Here is a 16,642-nt window from a genome sequence, read left to right on the forward strand (position 1 = left end):
CATCACTTCAAAATTTTTACAGGGGTTCACAGAATTGGGAATAATTAGTCTGTTTATGGCTTTCTGACTACATTTATCTTAATTCGTCCCCCTCCCCCATCCCTTTCTTTCTATCTATAGTTAATATTTTGGGGCATGCCAGCTTGTGTGTGTGTGTTCTAGACTCCTCTGTCCATTGGATAATCCAGGCTAGAATACTGGATTGGGTTGTCATGCCCTCCCTCAGGGGGACCTTCCCAACCCAGGGATCAAATCCATGTCTCTTATATTTCCTGTATTGGCAAACTTGTTCTTTACCTCTGGAGCCACCTGAGAGACCCCATGTTTGCATTGTTACCTCTGCCTAGGATACTTTTCTTTGCAATCTCAGTCTTTCACCCCCAGACACATTCACAGTGTGAAATGTGAGAAAATTAAGTTCGATTATCTAGGCCCAAATTCTGGCTTTGCTGGTGTGCCATGACAATACTTCTTTACATAACACCTTGTGTTTTGTTTTCAACATCTTTGAAACAAAAATGGACAAATTACCTGCTTCTGGTGTGGCTTTGAGGATTAAATTTGTGTGTAAACTATGTAAATATAAAGGATGTAAGTTGTGTAAAAGATCTAGAATCATGTCTATATTACTATAAATGCCACATCAGCATCAATTACTAGTACGCTACTTCTCTTCTTTAGCTTACTTTTTTAACCCAGTATCATTTATCATTATACCAAACTTTAAGTTGGTTTGTTTCTTTGTCTTCTCTGTTACTTATCACGTGAGAAGGAATTTTGGTCTATTATCAGTCTCTTTATATGTATTTCTTGACACAAACTGGAGGTCAATAAAGATTCCCAACAGAGCTGTAAGTTTACATTTTTTCTGCACTAATATTAATATTTACATATATAGTTTTTACTTGCCAACCTCATTCTTTAAAAATGATATTTTTCTTTTATGCCTATTAAATCATTGTTGTTGTTTAGTTGCTATGTCATTTCCAACTTTTTGGCAACCTCAAGGACTGTAACCCACTAGGCTCCTCTGTTCATGGGATTTTCCAGATAAGTTTATGGACTGGGTTACCATTTCCATCCGCAGAAGGTTTTCCTGACCCAGGGATTGAACTCGTGTCTCCTTCATTGGCAGGCAGATTCTTTATCACTGAGCCACCAGGGAAGTATTACATCTTTAATAAATTGTACGTTAATCATTAGTGAAATTTAAATTTTACCAATAATTAAATAAATAAACATAAAATATCCTTTTAAGATAATGAGATTGGTATTGTTGGGAGTCAAACTGCCAAACCTTTTTGAGAAATTCATTTATTGCTCAACAATAATTTATTAAGTTTCCAGTTGTGTCAGGAACTACAGATAAATTGGCTAAAAAATGACTCCATTTAGTTATGTTTTTGTTGCTGTTGTTGTTGTTGCATTAATTCCTAAGTCAAGTTACATAAAGCTTTTTATTTTATTTTCCCAGTTTTTTCGTACTTAATTTCTAATATACCTACCTAGTTTCAATCTTTCTTTCTTTCTTTTTTTTTTTTTTCTGGGAACCCAAGTCATAGATTTACTTTAATATACATGTACTCTCCTATTTTCTTATTTGCACACCAGCCTTGTATGCCAATCTTTACTTATTTTTTTAATGTATTTGCTGTGTGGGTTGGAAGAAAGTGAGTATTTCACAAGTATTACTTGGAAATAATTTTTTGTCTTGAAATATAGTTGATTGAAAAATTATTTTCCCTTATGGTTTATCATAAGATACTGAATATAGTTCCCTGTGCTATACAGTAAGATCTTGTTGTTTATCCATCTGAGATATATTAACTGGCATCTGCTAATCCCAAACTTCCAATCCTTCCCTCCATCACCCCCTCACCCTTGGCAGCCACAAGTCTGTTCTTCTCTATGTCTGTGCATCTGTTTCTCTTTTACAGATATATGCATTTGTGTCATATTTTAGATTTCACATATAAGTGTTATCATATGGTGTTTGTCTTTCTCTGACTTACTTCACTTAGTATGATAATCTCTAGGTCCATCCATGCTGCTGCAAATGCCATTATTTCATTTGTTTTCATGGCTGAATAGTACCCCATTGTATCTATCTATGCCACATCTTCTGTTTTTGTTTTTGTTCTTTTTTTTTTTTTTTAACTACAAAGAAGGATATGGCTATTCATGAATAATTCTCTACATATACCTTCATTTGTATTCTTTTAGCTTTTATTTGGGCTTCCCTCATAGTTCAGATGGTAAAGAATTTGCCTACAATGTAGGAGACCCTGGTATTAAACATACACACATACACAATTATTTATTTGATACTTTTAAGCTGATATTTGACTTATTCCTTGAAGCAAGTTTTTAATTTGCTTTCACAGAATAAGTTGATTTGAAGGCTTCCCAGGTAATGATAAAGAATCTACCTGCCAGTGGAGAAGACACAACAGACACAGGTTCAATCCATCAGGTGGGAAGATTCCCTGGATTAGGAAATGGTAACCTACTCCAGTATTATTGCTTGAAAAAGTCCATGGACAAAGGAGCTTGGAAGGTTACAATTCATGCACAAAGAGTTGGACAAAACTGGACACTGAGCACTGGCACTGACTGGACTTCATTTGATACCTTAATTATCTTGTTTTCTTTGTGATGAGATTTCTGTGCCCTAATTTCTAGAAAATGATCAAACCATAAGTATGGTTTAATCATATTTTGGTTCATAATTTCTGTTCTAGAGTTATGAAGAAACCAAAACTTTGTCTAGTTATTGCAGCTCACACACTATCACCTAATCCAAACTATGCACACATGGTATATGGAATCTTATGTTCATAGTACATATATTTTATATTTTCTATGTCAATCCTATCTCCATCTGAGTTGGCTTTTATCTAGCTGACTCTGTAAGAATTTTTTTTTTTTATTCAGGGAAGTATTAAACCCATTGGTATTCTTTAATGCATTCTAGCAGGACCTTCCATCATATGCTAAAAATCTGAATTATGAAAAAAAAATAGTAGCAGCATTGAATTTGAAATTAATCAGTGATTCCATTACCAAATTATTTGGTGTTAGTGAATATGAAGTGTCTCTCCACAAAATTTACAAGTTCCCAAGTGCCTATTGCTTGCCCATAATATATAATATGAAAGAAATTAGGTTAATATTTCCATTTCTAGTCAGGTTGCAAAAATTCAGAATATCTGGGAAAACTAAGAAAAGTATAATTTTTTGTAAATACCATTCTTTGCTTGTCTATTTTAATTGAATAATTGCTGATCATTAAGTAAAGAGAAACTGAAGTCAGAGTGCTTAAGTGTCAGTGATGAAACTGTCTCTCTGGGTCTTATTACAAAACTCTTTCCTGCAAACAGAATTCCCTACTGTAATTACTAAAAGTAGATTTACCTTTTAATCAGTTTCAAGGAGACTTATTAAAATTATGTTTGTCAGCTTTTCCTTGGGGATGTATTAACAGAAATCAATTTCAACAAACAAAGTTTCAACTCAGGATTAATGAATATGGCGTGAAGTTTGAGGGTGCTGAAGTAATCATCTGATCCCTCAGTAATGACTTTGTCCTCAGCCTTGAAGCATCTTCCTTGGGGGGATCAAACTGCAGACTGCAGTGCGAAGATTAGAAGTTTTGGAGCAGGATGTAGGTTTGACTCAGGCTCATCAATTACCTCCCCACACACACTTGGGAGAGTCATAAACTCTGAGTCCCAATTAAGAAAGAAAAATACTACTTACAACACCAGGCAGTTTTGATAAGTAAACCTTTAATGGACAGTAAATGAATTTGCAAACTGCAAATTGATGCTGCTGTAATATTTGCAAGTAGAATGATAGTAATTATAATAACTGTGACTAAGATTTATTGGGACCTTATTATGTGCCAAGCAAGGTACTAAAAAGATCTATATACTTTAAATTAGTATTCCTTACAAAACATAGTGATGCAGGAAAAATATTCCCATATTTTAGACAAGAGAAACTCAGATAATTTAAATAATCTGTCTCAAGTCACAGCTGATTAAATTATTAGCTAGTATCAAGAATCAAGGTCTAACTGCAGAATGGCTATATATATAAAAATTAATGCAATCTAAAGTTCTCAATAATGTACTATTATTGTGTCCCTTTCAGAATGTCTAACAAAATTCTTGGATACTTGTGTCATTTGTAGTAGTAGTATAATAGATAAATGATTGATAGACAAATACATACTTACATATATACATATGTATATCATTAAATTGTTTTAAATATCTCAACCAAAGAAATTATTTTCCTTTTCTCAAATAAGAATCCCACTATAAACCCCTTATCACACCAACATAAACCAGAGAGCAATAAGCTATGAAAGTACATCTCTAAATTCTCCTGTTTTTGAAGTACACATACATCATCTATAATATATATTTTTTACATTTTAATCCATTTTTTCTATCACATTCAGAGGTAACAACTGTAAAAGACAGTTTGAAGGTACATATATATATATATATATATATATATATATATATATATATATATTTTTTTGTGTGAAGATTTGCTGACCTGTATTATAATAGTTTATGATAGTTTATGATAAAGATATATTAATATTTCAAACCACAAGCTGAAACAACTACTTACAGACTTTCAATGGTTTTTATCTTTTTACTATAAAAACTAATTATCATAAGGCAATGGCACCCCACTCCAGTACTCTTGCCTGGAAAATCCCATGGATGGAGGAGCCTGGTAGGCCACAGTCCATGGGGTCGCTGAGGGTCGGAAACGACTGAGCGACTTCCCACTTTCACTTTTCACTTTCATGCATTGGAGAAGGAAATGACAACCCACTCCAGTGTTCTTGCCTGGAGAATCCCAGGGACAGGGGAGCCTGGTGGGCTGCCGTCTGTGGGGTCACACAGAGTTGGACACGACTGAAGTGACTTAGCAGTAGTAGCAGGTTTTTACTATGGAAATTTTCAAACCTATACAAAATTACAAGATTTGATACAATAATTTCCTCCATAAAAACTGCCAGCTTTAACATGTCTGTTCATCATCACATATGTTCCATCCATACTTCTTGTTGTTCAGTGGCTCAGGTCATCTGTAGGTCCATTCACGATGCTGCAAATGCCATTATTTCATTTTTTCTTTATGGCTCAGAGGTAGTATTCTACTGTATATATTTTAATTGTAAGTACATATAGGATGGATAAACAACAAGGTCCCAATGTATAGCACAGGGAACTATATTCAATATTATGTGATAATAGAGATGAACATGAAGAATATATATATATATATATATATTCACTATTTATCATTGAGTTTACTGAGTCTTTACATACATTAATATATTCAATATTCATTAAAACGTAACACATGTTTTACTTGACTTTACAATTGAGGAAGCTGAGATCTAAAAAGAATATGGACATTACCCACATTGTCATTCTTTATTCAGAATTTAAATGCTGGTCTTATCCTTTCACAAAATTTGAGTTCTTATTTAAATGAATGAAAGTGTATGCTCCTTTTACATTGCTGTCCTTAATACAGCCTACTTCGTTTTTGTGGAAACTGTCTGATAGGTATACTTGAAGTATGGTTCCTTCAGGAATACAGATAAGTATATATTTCTTCAAATCCCCAGTGTAATTTGTTCAGCTCATCATACATTGAGAGAAAGAGAGAAGGATATATTATATCTTTCAGATATCTCAAGAGGCTCAAATTTAGACTTATAGGGATCTCAGTTTAATTCAGTTCAGTTCAGTCACTTAGTCGTGTCCAACTCTTTGCGACCCCATGAATTGCAGCACACCAGGCCTCCCTGTCCATCACCAACTCCGGATCCACCCAAACCCGTCTCCACTGACTCGGTGATGCCATCGAAGCATCTCATCCTCTGTCATCCCCTTCTCCTCCTGCCCCCAGGCCCTCCCAGCATTATGGTCTTTTCTAGTGAGTCAACTCTTCGCATGAGGTGGCCATAGTACTGGAGTTTCACCTTCAGCATCAGTCCTTACAACGAACACCCAGGACTAATCTCTTTTAGGATAAACTGTTGGATATCCTTGCAGTCCAAGGGACTCCCAAGAGTCTTCTCCAACACCACAGTTCAAAAGCATCAAATCTTTGGCACTCAGCTTTCTTCACAGTTCAACTCTCACATCCATACATGACCACTGGAAAACCATAGTCTTGACTAAACAGATCTTTGTTGGCAAAGTAATGTATCTGCTTTTCAATATGCTATCTAGGTTGGTCATAACTTTCCTTCCAAGGAGTAAGTGTCTTTTAATTTCATGGCTGCAGTTACCATCTGCAGTGATTTTGGAGCCCCCCAAAAATAAAGTCTGACACTGTTTCCACTGTTTCCCCATCTATCTGCCATGAAGAGATGGGACCAGATACCATGATCTTCGTTTTCTGAATGTTGAGCTTTAAGCCAACTTTTTCACTCTCCTCTTTTACTTTCATCAAGAGGTGTTTTAGTTTCTCTTCACTTTCTGCCTTAAGGGTGGTGTCATCTGTATGTCTGAGGTGATTGATATTTCTCCCAGCAATCTTGATTCCAGCTTGTGCTTCTTCCAGCCCAGTGTTTCTCATGATGTACTTTGCATAGAAGTTAAATAAGCAAGGTGACAATATACAGCCTTGACCTACTTATTTTCCTATTTGGAACCAGTCTGTTGTTTCATGTCCAGTTTTAACTGTTGCTTCTTGACCTGCATATAAGTTTCTCAAGAGGCAAGTCAGGTGGTTTGGTATTCCCATCTCTTTCAGATATTTCCACAGTTGATTGTGATCCACACAGTCAAAGGCTTTGGCATAGTCAATAAAGCAGAAATAGATGTTTTTCTGGAACTCTCTTGCTTTTTCCATGATCCAGTGCATGTTGGCAATTTGATCTCTGGTTCCTCTGCCTTTCCTAAAACCAGCTTGAATATCTAGAAGTTCACAGTTCATGTACTCCTGAGGCCTGTCTTGCAGAATTTTGAGAATTACTTTACTAGCCTGTGAGATGAGTGCAAATGTGTGGTAGTTTAAGCATTCTTTGGCATTGCCTTTCTTTGGGATTGGAATGAAAACTGACCCTTTCCTGTCCTGTAGCCACTGCTGTTTCCCAAATTTGCTGGCATACTGAGTGCAGCACTTTCACAGCATCATCTCTCAGGATCAGAGGGATCTAGGAAATATTTTTTAAATTTAAATTTATTTATTTTAATTAGAGGCTAATTACTTTACAATATTGTATTGGTTTTGCCATACATCAACATGAATCCACCACGGGACAACTTTGGAATGAGTACATTCAGAGCCAGAATCATGGCTAAGCAGGTGAGTCATATGAAGTTTGTAGAGTGAGTAGTCAACTATCCATCTGGAACTTTGCTTTCCACTAGAAACCTTTCCCCTTTATGAACTGTGATATTAAATGGAATCATAATACCTCTAACATCTTAACTGCACTTCTTACTTTCATACTCTCTGCATTTCAGTCTTTTCTACAGGATATCTATTTGCACTTCAAATACTTTTAGAAAACTTTTTAGAAGTTTGATCTCCTGAAAGTTTGCTTAACTACAGTTTTCATGTTTGACTTCTCAAAACTTCTCTCAACATTAGGTTCATATCAGAGTAAAATGGACATATCTGTATGTATACACATTGGGCAGCATGGCTTGATGGATTAGGACTATGGGCTCTGCAGTCAAACAAACCCAGTTACACCCATCCTATGCCATCTACTCTCTGTGTTCCTGTTGTTGTTTAGTTGCTAATTCATGCCTGTCTCCTTTGCAACTCCATAGACTGTAGCCCACCATGCCCCTCTGTCCATGGGATTTCCCAGGCAAGAATACAGGAGTGGGTTTCCATTTCCTTTTCTAGGGGATCTTCCCAACATAGGGATTGAACCTGCATCTCCTCCATTGGTAGGCATAGTCTTTACTGCTGAGCCACCAGGGGAGTCCCTACTTTTGGTGACCATAGCTCTAAACCTGGGTTTTTTCCATTACTACTCAGATATGATGGGATATAAATTTCATCAGAGTGTGTTAGCAAGAAACTATATCACAAGTGAATTCATGTTTTGGCTAGATAGAGTGTCTAATAAGGACAGCCCTCAACTTCAGCAGATAAATAATAATAGTATTAATGAATAAAATGTGAAATATGAAGGAGTTATACACAGTAACATCTTGAGGCTCCTTTTTTTGTTAATATTTTGTGGTTCCACTATGTGGGAAATAAAGACAGGATCATAAAATCCAAATAGTCTAACATTGGATTTAGAGAAACTAGTCTTATTTTTTCAGAGCTGTCAGAAGTACAAGAAATTGTTCTGAAGCTTTCATGAACACCTATACATGCTTCCACAAAACTTTCTTTACAACTGAAGGTAAGTATTAGATAGTTTAAGTCCCTGAAATATATTGACAGTCATTTATGTGAAAAGGTATTTATCTATGTATAGTATAGAATAAATTATCTAGCAGACTACTTCATTAATGTTATCTCTCAGAAACAAACTACAAAATGTGGTAAATTTTTGAATTGTTAAATAATCCTAAGTCTCTTTAATTCTTAGGCAAACAAAATAATATTTTCCCATCAGTTCAGTTCAGTAGCTCAGTTGTGTCCAACTCTTTGCAACCCCATGAATCTCAGCACGCCAGGCCTCCCTGTCCATCATCAACTCCCAGAGTTCATTCAGACTCACGTCCATTGAGTCAGTGATGTCATCCAGCCATCTCATTCTCTGTCATCCCCTTCTCTTCCTGCCCCCAATCCCTTCCATCATCAGAGTCTTTTCCAATGAGTCAACTCTTCGCATGAGGTGGCCATAGTACTGGAGTTTCAGCTTTAGCATCACTCCTTCCAAAGAAATCCCAGGCTGATCTCCTTTAGAACGGACTGGTTGGATCTCCTTGTAGTCCAAGGGCTCTCAAGAGTCTTCTCCAACACCATAGTTCAAAAGCATCAATGCTTCAGCACTCAGCTTTCTTCACAGTCCAACTCTCACATCCATACATGACCACTGGAAAAACCATAGCCTTGACTCGATGGACCTTTGTTGGCGAAGTAATGTCTCTGCTTTTCAATATGCTATCTAGGATGGACATAATTTTTCTTCCAAGGAGTAAGTGTCTTTTAATTTCATGGCTGCAGTCACCATCTGCAGTGATTTTGGAGCCCCCCAAAATAAAGTCTTACACTGTTTCCACTGTTTCCCCATAGATCTGATTAATTTCCTTTTAACTTACATAGCATCAAGTACTTATTTTATAAAATTAAATAAGTAAGTCATGCTAGAACATTTTTATATTTTAAAGCTTTGGGGACTTACACGAAATTGAAAAACAGGGAAATATAAGTGCACTTTCATTTATCTATTAGGTATTTTTAACTGCCACATTTTTTACCGAATACAAGCTCACTCTGCTTACTACAAGGCAAGCCAATTAACTCTGAGTTTTGGTGTTGAGGCAAGGAATATTGACTTTTTTTCAGAAAGCCAGCAGGCGAAGAAGATAGCAAACTGATGTTTCAAAATAATCATCTAATTGAAGTCCAGGTGACAAGTTCTTTTATAGAACAGAGATGAGGGCAGGGTGAAGAAGTAAATTTAAAAGGCCATTAATTTTGCAATTATCTCCTGTAATGACAAGCCTTGGGCAGAGAATGTGTTAATTCCTTCCCTCCTGTAGCCATCCACAGGTGGACAGGGTCCAGAACAAATGCACTTTGGTTTAACATTCAGGCAGAGGGGCAGGGTTTTCCAAGGTAGACCAATATGTATGAACAGTATTCTTTCAATGAACAAACACAACAAGAAATAAATTTAAAGAAAAGAAATATATCCACCGTGGAGTAAGTTTTTCCCTGTAACATATACATGGGCATCAAAACCTTTGTGCCACCAAAAACACTGGAATATTACTATTAGTTGCCTCAAGTGCTTTCTTTCAGATACTATTTGATTTTTAACCAGAATTTTCCCATATTTTCTACATCACAAAGCAAAGAAGTACCGCTTCTTTGTAAAGCAAAGTAAGGCTTAAGAAGACTACTCTGAGAGTAATAGACTCCTTTCTCTGGGGCAAGAATGGCATGCCATTGGAAAGCTGCAGCTACCTTTTGCCCACAAGGTGGTGTGACTCATGACTAGAAGATGCTAATGATCACCTTTTCCAACACTGGCAGAGGCTGTAGAAGGTGTCATTTTTATTCTTCAACTCACAACAAACTGCCAAAACCATCAGATTAAATGGCTGAAGTGAATCTTACTTTTGTCACTGAATTCATTCTCAAGGTAATTACATACTGGTCAGAGCTTCAGGTCCCCTGCTTCGTGGTGTTTTTGATCATCTGTCTGATCACAGTGCTGGGAAACCTGGGCTTGATAACCTTGATCAGAATTGATGCTTAACTCCACACGCCTATGTACTATTTCTTCAGTCACTTGGCCTTTGTTGATATTTGCTACTCTTCTGCTATCACACCAAAGATGATGGTGAACTTTGTTGTGGAGCACAATACTATTGCTTTCTATGCTTGCACAATGCAACTGGGCTGTTTTCTCACCTTCATGATCACAGAGTGTTTCCTCTTAGCTTCCATGGCCTATGATTGCTATGTAGACATCTGTACCCCCATTATCCCACACTGATGTCACAAAGAGTCTGAATTTGATTAGTGGCAGTTCCATATATGTTCAGCTTTCTAGTTGCCCTGTTCCATACCATCATCACCTTCTGTCTAACTTACTGTGGCCCCATTATTAACCATTTCTACTGTGATGACCTCCCTCTCTTGGCTCTGTCATGCTCTGACACACACATTAAGGAAATTCTGATCTTTGCCTTTGCTGGTTTTGATATGATCTTTTCATCTTCCATCGTCCTCACCTCCTACCTCTTCATCATCACCACCATCCTAAGGATCTGCAGGAGTGACTCAAGGCTATTTCTACCTGTGACTCCCACATGGTGGCTGTTACTGTTTTTTTATGGCATGCTGATATTTATGTACCTGTAACCCAAGTCAAACCACTCCCTGGACACAGACAAAATGGCATCTGTGTTTTACAGAGTGGTGATCCCCATGTTGAACCCACTCATCTATAGTCTAAGAAACAAAGAGGTGAAAGATGCCTCCAAGAAAGTCTTGGGAAAAGGTTGTGAAACTTAAAATATATTAAAATTAAGAAAATAATAATAATAATACTGTATTAGATACAAGAAGAAAAATAAGTCAGTCTTTCCCTAGTTGACATTGCTTGTAATTTCTTTACCAGTAAACTGAAAATTTGATTATTACTTCAACAGATCCTGATATTTACTACAAGGACCCAGGTCAATTCTGGAAAGTCAGTTAGATTCTGAGTCTTGCTCAGGACATAGTTGCATTTAAAGACCATGAAATCATCTTCAAATACAAACACAAATATACTCCCAAACACATATACATATATCCCAAACAAAGGTAGAAGCATCTTTTTTTTAGAACTCAGGACTCTAGAACTCTAGAACCAAGACTGACTGAGTTTGAATTCCATCTTCTTCTTCTTTTTTTTTTTTTTTTTTACGTATTCCATTTCATCTTTTTTTTTTTTAATTTTATTTTATTTTTAAACTTTACATAATTGTATTAGTTTTGCCAAATATCAAAATGAATCCGCCACAGGCATACATGTGTTCCCCATCCTGAACCCTCCTCCTTCCTCCCTCCCCACACCATCCCTCTGGGTCGTCCCAGTGCACCAGCCCCAAGCATCCAGTATCGCGCGTCGAACCTGGACTGGCAACTCATTTCTTACATGATATTCTACATGTTTCAATGTCACTCTCCCAAATCTTCCCACCCTCTCCCTCTCCCACAGAGTCCATAAGACTGTTCTATACATCAGTGTCTCTTTTGCTGTCTCGTACACCAGGTTATTGTTACCATCTTTCTAAATTCCATATATATGCGTTAGTATACTGTATTTCTGTTTTTCCTTCTGGCTTACTTCACTCTGTATAATAGGCTCCAGTTTCATCCACCTCATTAGAACTGATTCAAATGTATTCTTTTTAATGGCTGAGTAATACTCCATTGTGTATTTGTACCACAGCTTTCTTATCCATTCATCTGCTGATGGACATCTAGGTTGCTTCCATGTCCTGGCTATTATAAACAGTGCTGCGATGAACATTGGGGTACACGTGTCTCTTTCCCTTCTGGTTTCCTCAGCGTGTATGCCCAGTAGTGGGATTGCTGGATCATAAGGCAGTTCTATTTCCAGTTTTTTAAGGAATCTCCACACTGTTCTCCATAGTGGCTGTACTAGTTTGCATTCCCACCAACAGTGTAAGAGGGTTCCCTTTTCTCCACACCCTCTCCAGCACTTATTATTTGTAGACTTTTGGATCAGCGCCATTCTGACTGGTGTGAAATGGTATCTCATAGTGGTTTTGATTTATGTTTCTCTGATAATGAGTGATGTTGAGCATCTTTTCATGTGTTTGTTAGCCATCTGTATGTCTTCTTTGGAGAAATGTCTATTTAGTTCTTTGGCCCATTTTTTGATTGGGTCATTTATTTTTCTGGAGTTGAGCTGTAGGAGTTGCTTGTATATTTTTGAGATTAGTTGTTTGTCAGTTGCTTCATTTGCTATTATTTTCTCCCATTCTGAAGGCTGTCTTTTCACCTTGCTGATAGTTTCCTTTGATGTGCAGAAGCTTTTAAGGTTAATTAGGTCCCATTTGTTTATTTTTGCTTTTATTTCCAATATTCTGGGAGGTGGGTCATAGAGGATCCTGCTGTGGTGTATGTCTGAGAGTGTTTTGCCTATGTTCTCCTCTAGGAGTTTTATAGTTTCTGGTCTTACGTTTAGATCTTTAATCCATTTTGACTTTATTTTTCTGTATGGTGTTAGAAAGTGGTCTAGTTTCATTCTTTTACACGTGGTTGACCAGATTTCCCAGCACCACTTGTTAAAGAGATTGTCTTTAATCCATTGTATATTCTTGCCTCCTTTGTCAAAGATAAGGTGTCCATATGTGCGTGGATTTATCTCTGGGCTTTCTATTTTATTCCATTGATCTATATATCTGTCTTTGTGCCAGTGCCATACTGTCTTGATAACTGTGGCTTTGTAGTAGAGCCTGAAGTCAGGTAGGTTGATTCCTCCAGTTCCATTCTTCTTTCTCAAGATCGCTTTGGCTATTCGAGGTTTTTTTGTTTTTCCATACAAATTGTGAAATTATTTATTCCAGCTCTGTGAAGAATACTGTTGGTAGCTTGATAGGGATTGCGTTGAATCTATAAATTGCTTTGGGTAGTATACTCATTTTCACTATATTGATTCTTCCAATCCATGAACGTGGTATATTTCTCCATCTATTAGTGTCCTCTTTGATTTCTTTCACCAGTGTTTTATAGTTTTTTATATATATACGTCTTTAGTTTCTTTAGGTAGATATATTCCTAAGTATTTTATTCTTTCCGTTGCAATGGTGAATGGAATTGTTTCCTTAATTTCTCTCTCTGTTTTCTCATTATTAGTGTATAGGAATGCAAGGGATTTCTGTGTGTTGATTTTATATCCTGCAACTTTACTATAGTCATTGATTAGTTCTAGTAATTTTCTGGTGGAGTCTTTAGGGTTTTCTATGTAGAGGATCATGTCATCTGCAAATAGTGAGAGTTTTACTTCTTCTTTTCCAATTTGGATTCCTTTTATTTCTTTTTCTGCTCTGATTACTGTGGCCAAAACTTCCAAAACTATGTTGAATAGTAATGGTGAAAGTGGGCACCCTTGTCTTGTTCCTGACTTTAGAGGAAATGCTTTCAATTTTTCACCATTGAGGATAATGTTTGCTGTGGGTTTGTCATATATAGCTTTTATTATGTTGAGCTATGTTCCTTCTATTCCTGCTTTCGGAGAGTTTTTATCATAAATGGATGTTGAATTCTGTCAAAGGCTTTCTCTGCGTCTATTGAGATAATCATATGGTTTTTATTTTTCAATTTGTTAATGTGGTGTATTACATTGATTGATTTGCGGATATTGAAGAATCCTTGCATCCCTGGGATAAAGCCCACTTGGTCATGGTGTATGATCTTTTTAATGTGTTGTTGGATTCTGATTGCTAGAATTTTGTTAAGGATTTTTGCATCTATGTTCATCAGTGATATTGGCCTGTAGTTTTCTTTTTTTGTGGCATCTTTGTCAGGTTTTGGTATTAGGGTGATGGTGGCCTCATAGAATGAGTTTGGAAGTTTACCTTCCTCTGCAATTTTTTGGAAGAGTTTGAGCAGGATAGGTGTCAGCTCTTCTCTAAATTTTTGGTAGAATTCAGCTGTGAAGCCATCTGGACCGGGGCTTTTGTTTGCTGGAAGATTTTTGATTACAGTTTCAATTTCCATGCTTGTGATGGGTCTGTTAAGATTTTCTATTTCTTCCTGGTCGAGTTTTGGAAAGTTGTATTTTTCTAAGAATTTGTCCATTTCTTCCACGTTGTCCATTTTATTGGCATATAATTGCTGATAGTAGTCTCTTATGATCCTTTGTATTTCTGTGTTGTCTGTTGTGATCTCTCCATATTCGTTTCTAATTTTGTTGATTTGATTTTTCTCCCTTTGTTTCTTGATGAGTCTGGCTAATGGTTTGTCAATTTTATTTATCCTTTCAAAGAACCAGCTTTTGGTTTTGTTGATTTTTGCTATGGTCTCTTTTGTTTCTTTTGCATTTATTTCTGCTCTAATTTTTAAGATTTCTTTCCTTCTACTAACCCTGGGGTTCTTCATTTCTTCCTTTTCTAGTTGCTTTAGGTGTAGAGTTAGGTTATTTATTTGACTTTTTTCTTGTTTCTTGAGGTGTGCCTGTATTGCTATGAACTTTCCCCTTAGGACTGCTTTTACCGTGTCCCACAGGTTTTGGGTTGTTGTGTTTTCATTTTCATTCGTTTCTATGCAAATTTTGATTTCTTTTTTGATTTCTTCTGTTATTTGTTGGTTATTCAGCAGCGTGTTGTTCAGCCTCCATATGTTGGAATTTTTAATAGTTTTTCTCCTGTAATTGAGATCTAATCTTACTGCATTGTGGTCAGAAAAAATGCTTGGGATGATTTCTATTTTTTTGAATTTACCAAGGCTAGCTTTATGGCCCAGGATGTGATCTATCCTGGAGAAGGTTCCATGTGCGCTTGAGAAAAAGGTGAAATTCATTGTTTTGGGATGAAATGTCCTATATATATCAATTAGGTCTAACTGGTCTATTGTATCGTTTAAAGTTTGTGTTTCCTTGTTAATTTTCTGTTTAGTTGATCTATCCATAGGTGTGAGTGGGGTATTAAAGTCTCCCACTATTATTGTGTTATTGTTAATTTCTCCTTTCATACTTGTTAGCATTTGTCTTACGTACTGTGGTGCTCCCGTGTTGGGTGCATATATATTTATAATTGTTATATCTTCTTCTTGGATTGATCCTTTGATCATTATGTAGTGACCTTCTTTGTCTCTTTTCACAGCCTTTGTTTTAAAGTCTATTTTATCTGATATGAGTATTGCTACTCCTGCTTTCTTTTGGTCCCTATTTGCATGGAAAATCTTTTTCAGCCCTTCACTTTCAGTCTGTATGTGTCCCCTGTTTTGAGGTGGGTCTCCTGTAGACAACATATGTAGGGTCTTGTTTTTGTATCCATTCAGCCAGTCTTTGTCTTTTTGTTTGGGGCATTCAACCCATTTACATTTAAGGTAATTACTGATAAGTATGATCCCGTTGCCATTTACTTTATTGTTTTGGGTTCTGAGTTTATACACTGTTTTTGTGTTTCTTGTCTAGAGAATATCCTTTAGTATTTGTTGGAGAGCTGGTTTGGTGGTGCAGAATTCTCTCAGCTTTTGCTTGTCTGAAAAGCTTTTGATTTCTCCTTCATACTTGAATGAGATCCTTGCTGGGTACAATAATCTGGGCTTTAGGTTATTTTCTTTCATCACTTTAAGTATGTCTTGCCGTTCCTCCTGGCTTGAAGAGTTTCTATTGAAAGATCAGCTGTTATCCTTATGGGAATTCCTTGTGTGTTATTTGTTGTTTTTCCTTGCTGCTTTTAATATTTGTTCTTTGTGTTTGATCTTTGTTAATTTGATTAATATGTGTCTTGGGGTGTTTCTCCTTGGGTTTATCCTGTTTGGGACTCTCTGGGATTCTTGGACTTGGGTGATTATTTCCTTCCCCATTTTAGGAAGTTTTCAACTATTATCTCCTCAAGTATTTTCTCATGGTCTTTCTTTTTGTCTTCTTCTTCTGGAACCCCTATTTTTCGAATGTTGTAGCGTTTAATATTGTCCTGGAGGTCTCTGAGATTGTCCTCATTTCTTTTAATTCGTTTTTCTTTTATCCTCTCTGATTCATTTATTTCTACCATTCTATCTTCTAATTCACTAATCCTATCTTCTGCCTCTGTTATTCTACTATTTGTTGCCTCCAGAGTGTTTTTAATTTCATTTACTGCATTATTCATTATATATTGACTCTTTTTTATTTATTCTAGGTCCTTGTTAAACCTTTCTAGCATCTTCTCAATCCTTGTCTCCAGGCTATTTATCTGTGATTCCATTTTAGTTTCAAGATTTTGGA

General features: G+C 36.4%; 1 pseudogene; it reads left to right on the forward strand.

The window, feature by feature from the left end:
• Positions 1–10,285: 10,285 nt before the first annotated feature.
• On the forward strand, positions 10,286–11,208 carry LOC102281848 (olfactory receptor 8U3-like; annotated as a pseudogene).
• The last annotated feature ends 5,434 nt before the right edge of the window (positions 11,209–16,642 follow it).

The sequence above is a fragment of the Bos mutus genome, chromosome 19 (genome assembly GCF_027580195.1).
Source record: "Bos mutus isolate GX-2022 chromosome 19, NWIPB_WYAK_1.1, whole genome shotgun sequence".
NCBI lineage: Eukaryota > Metazoa > Chordata > Mammalia > Artiodactyla > Bovidae > Bos > Bos mutus.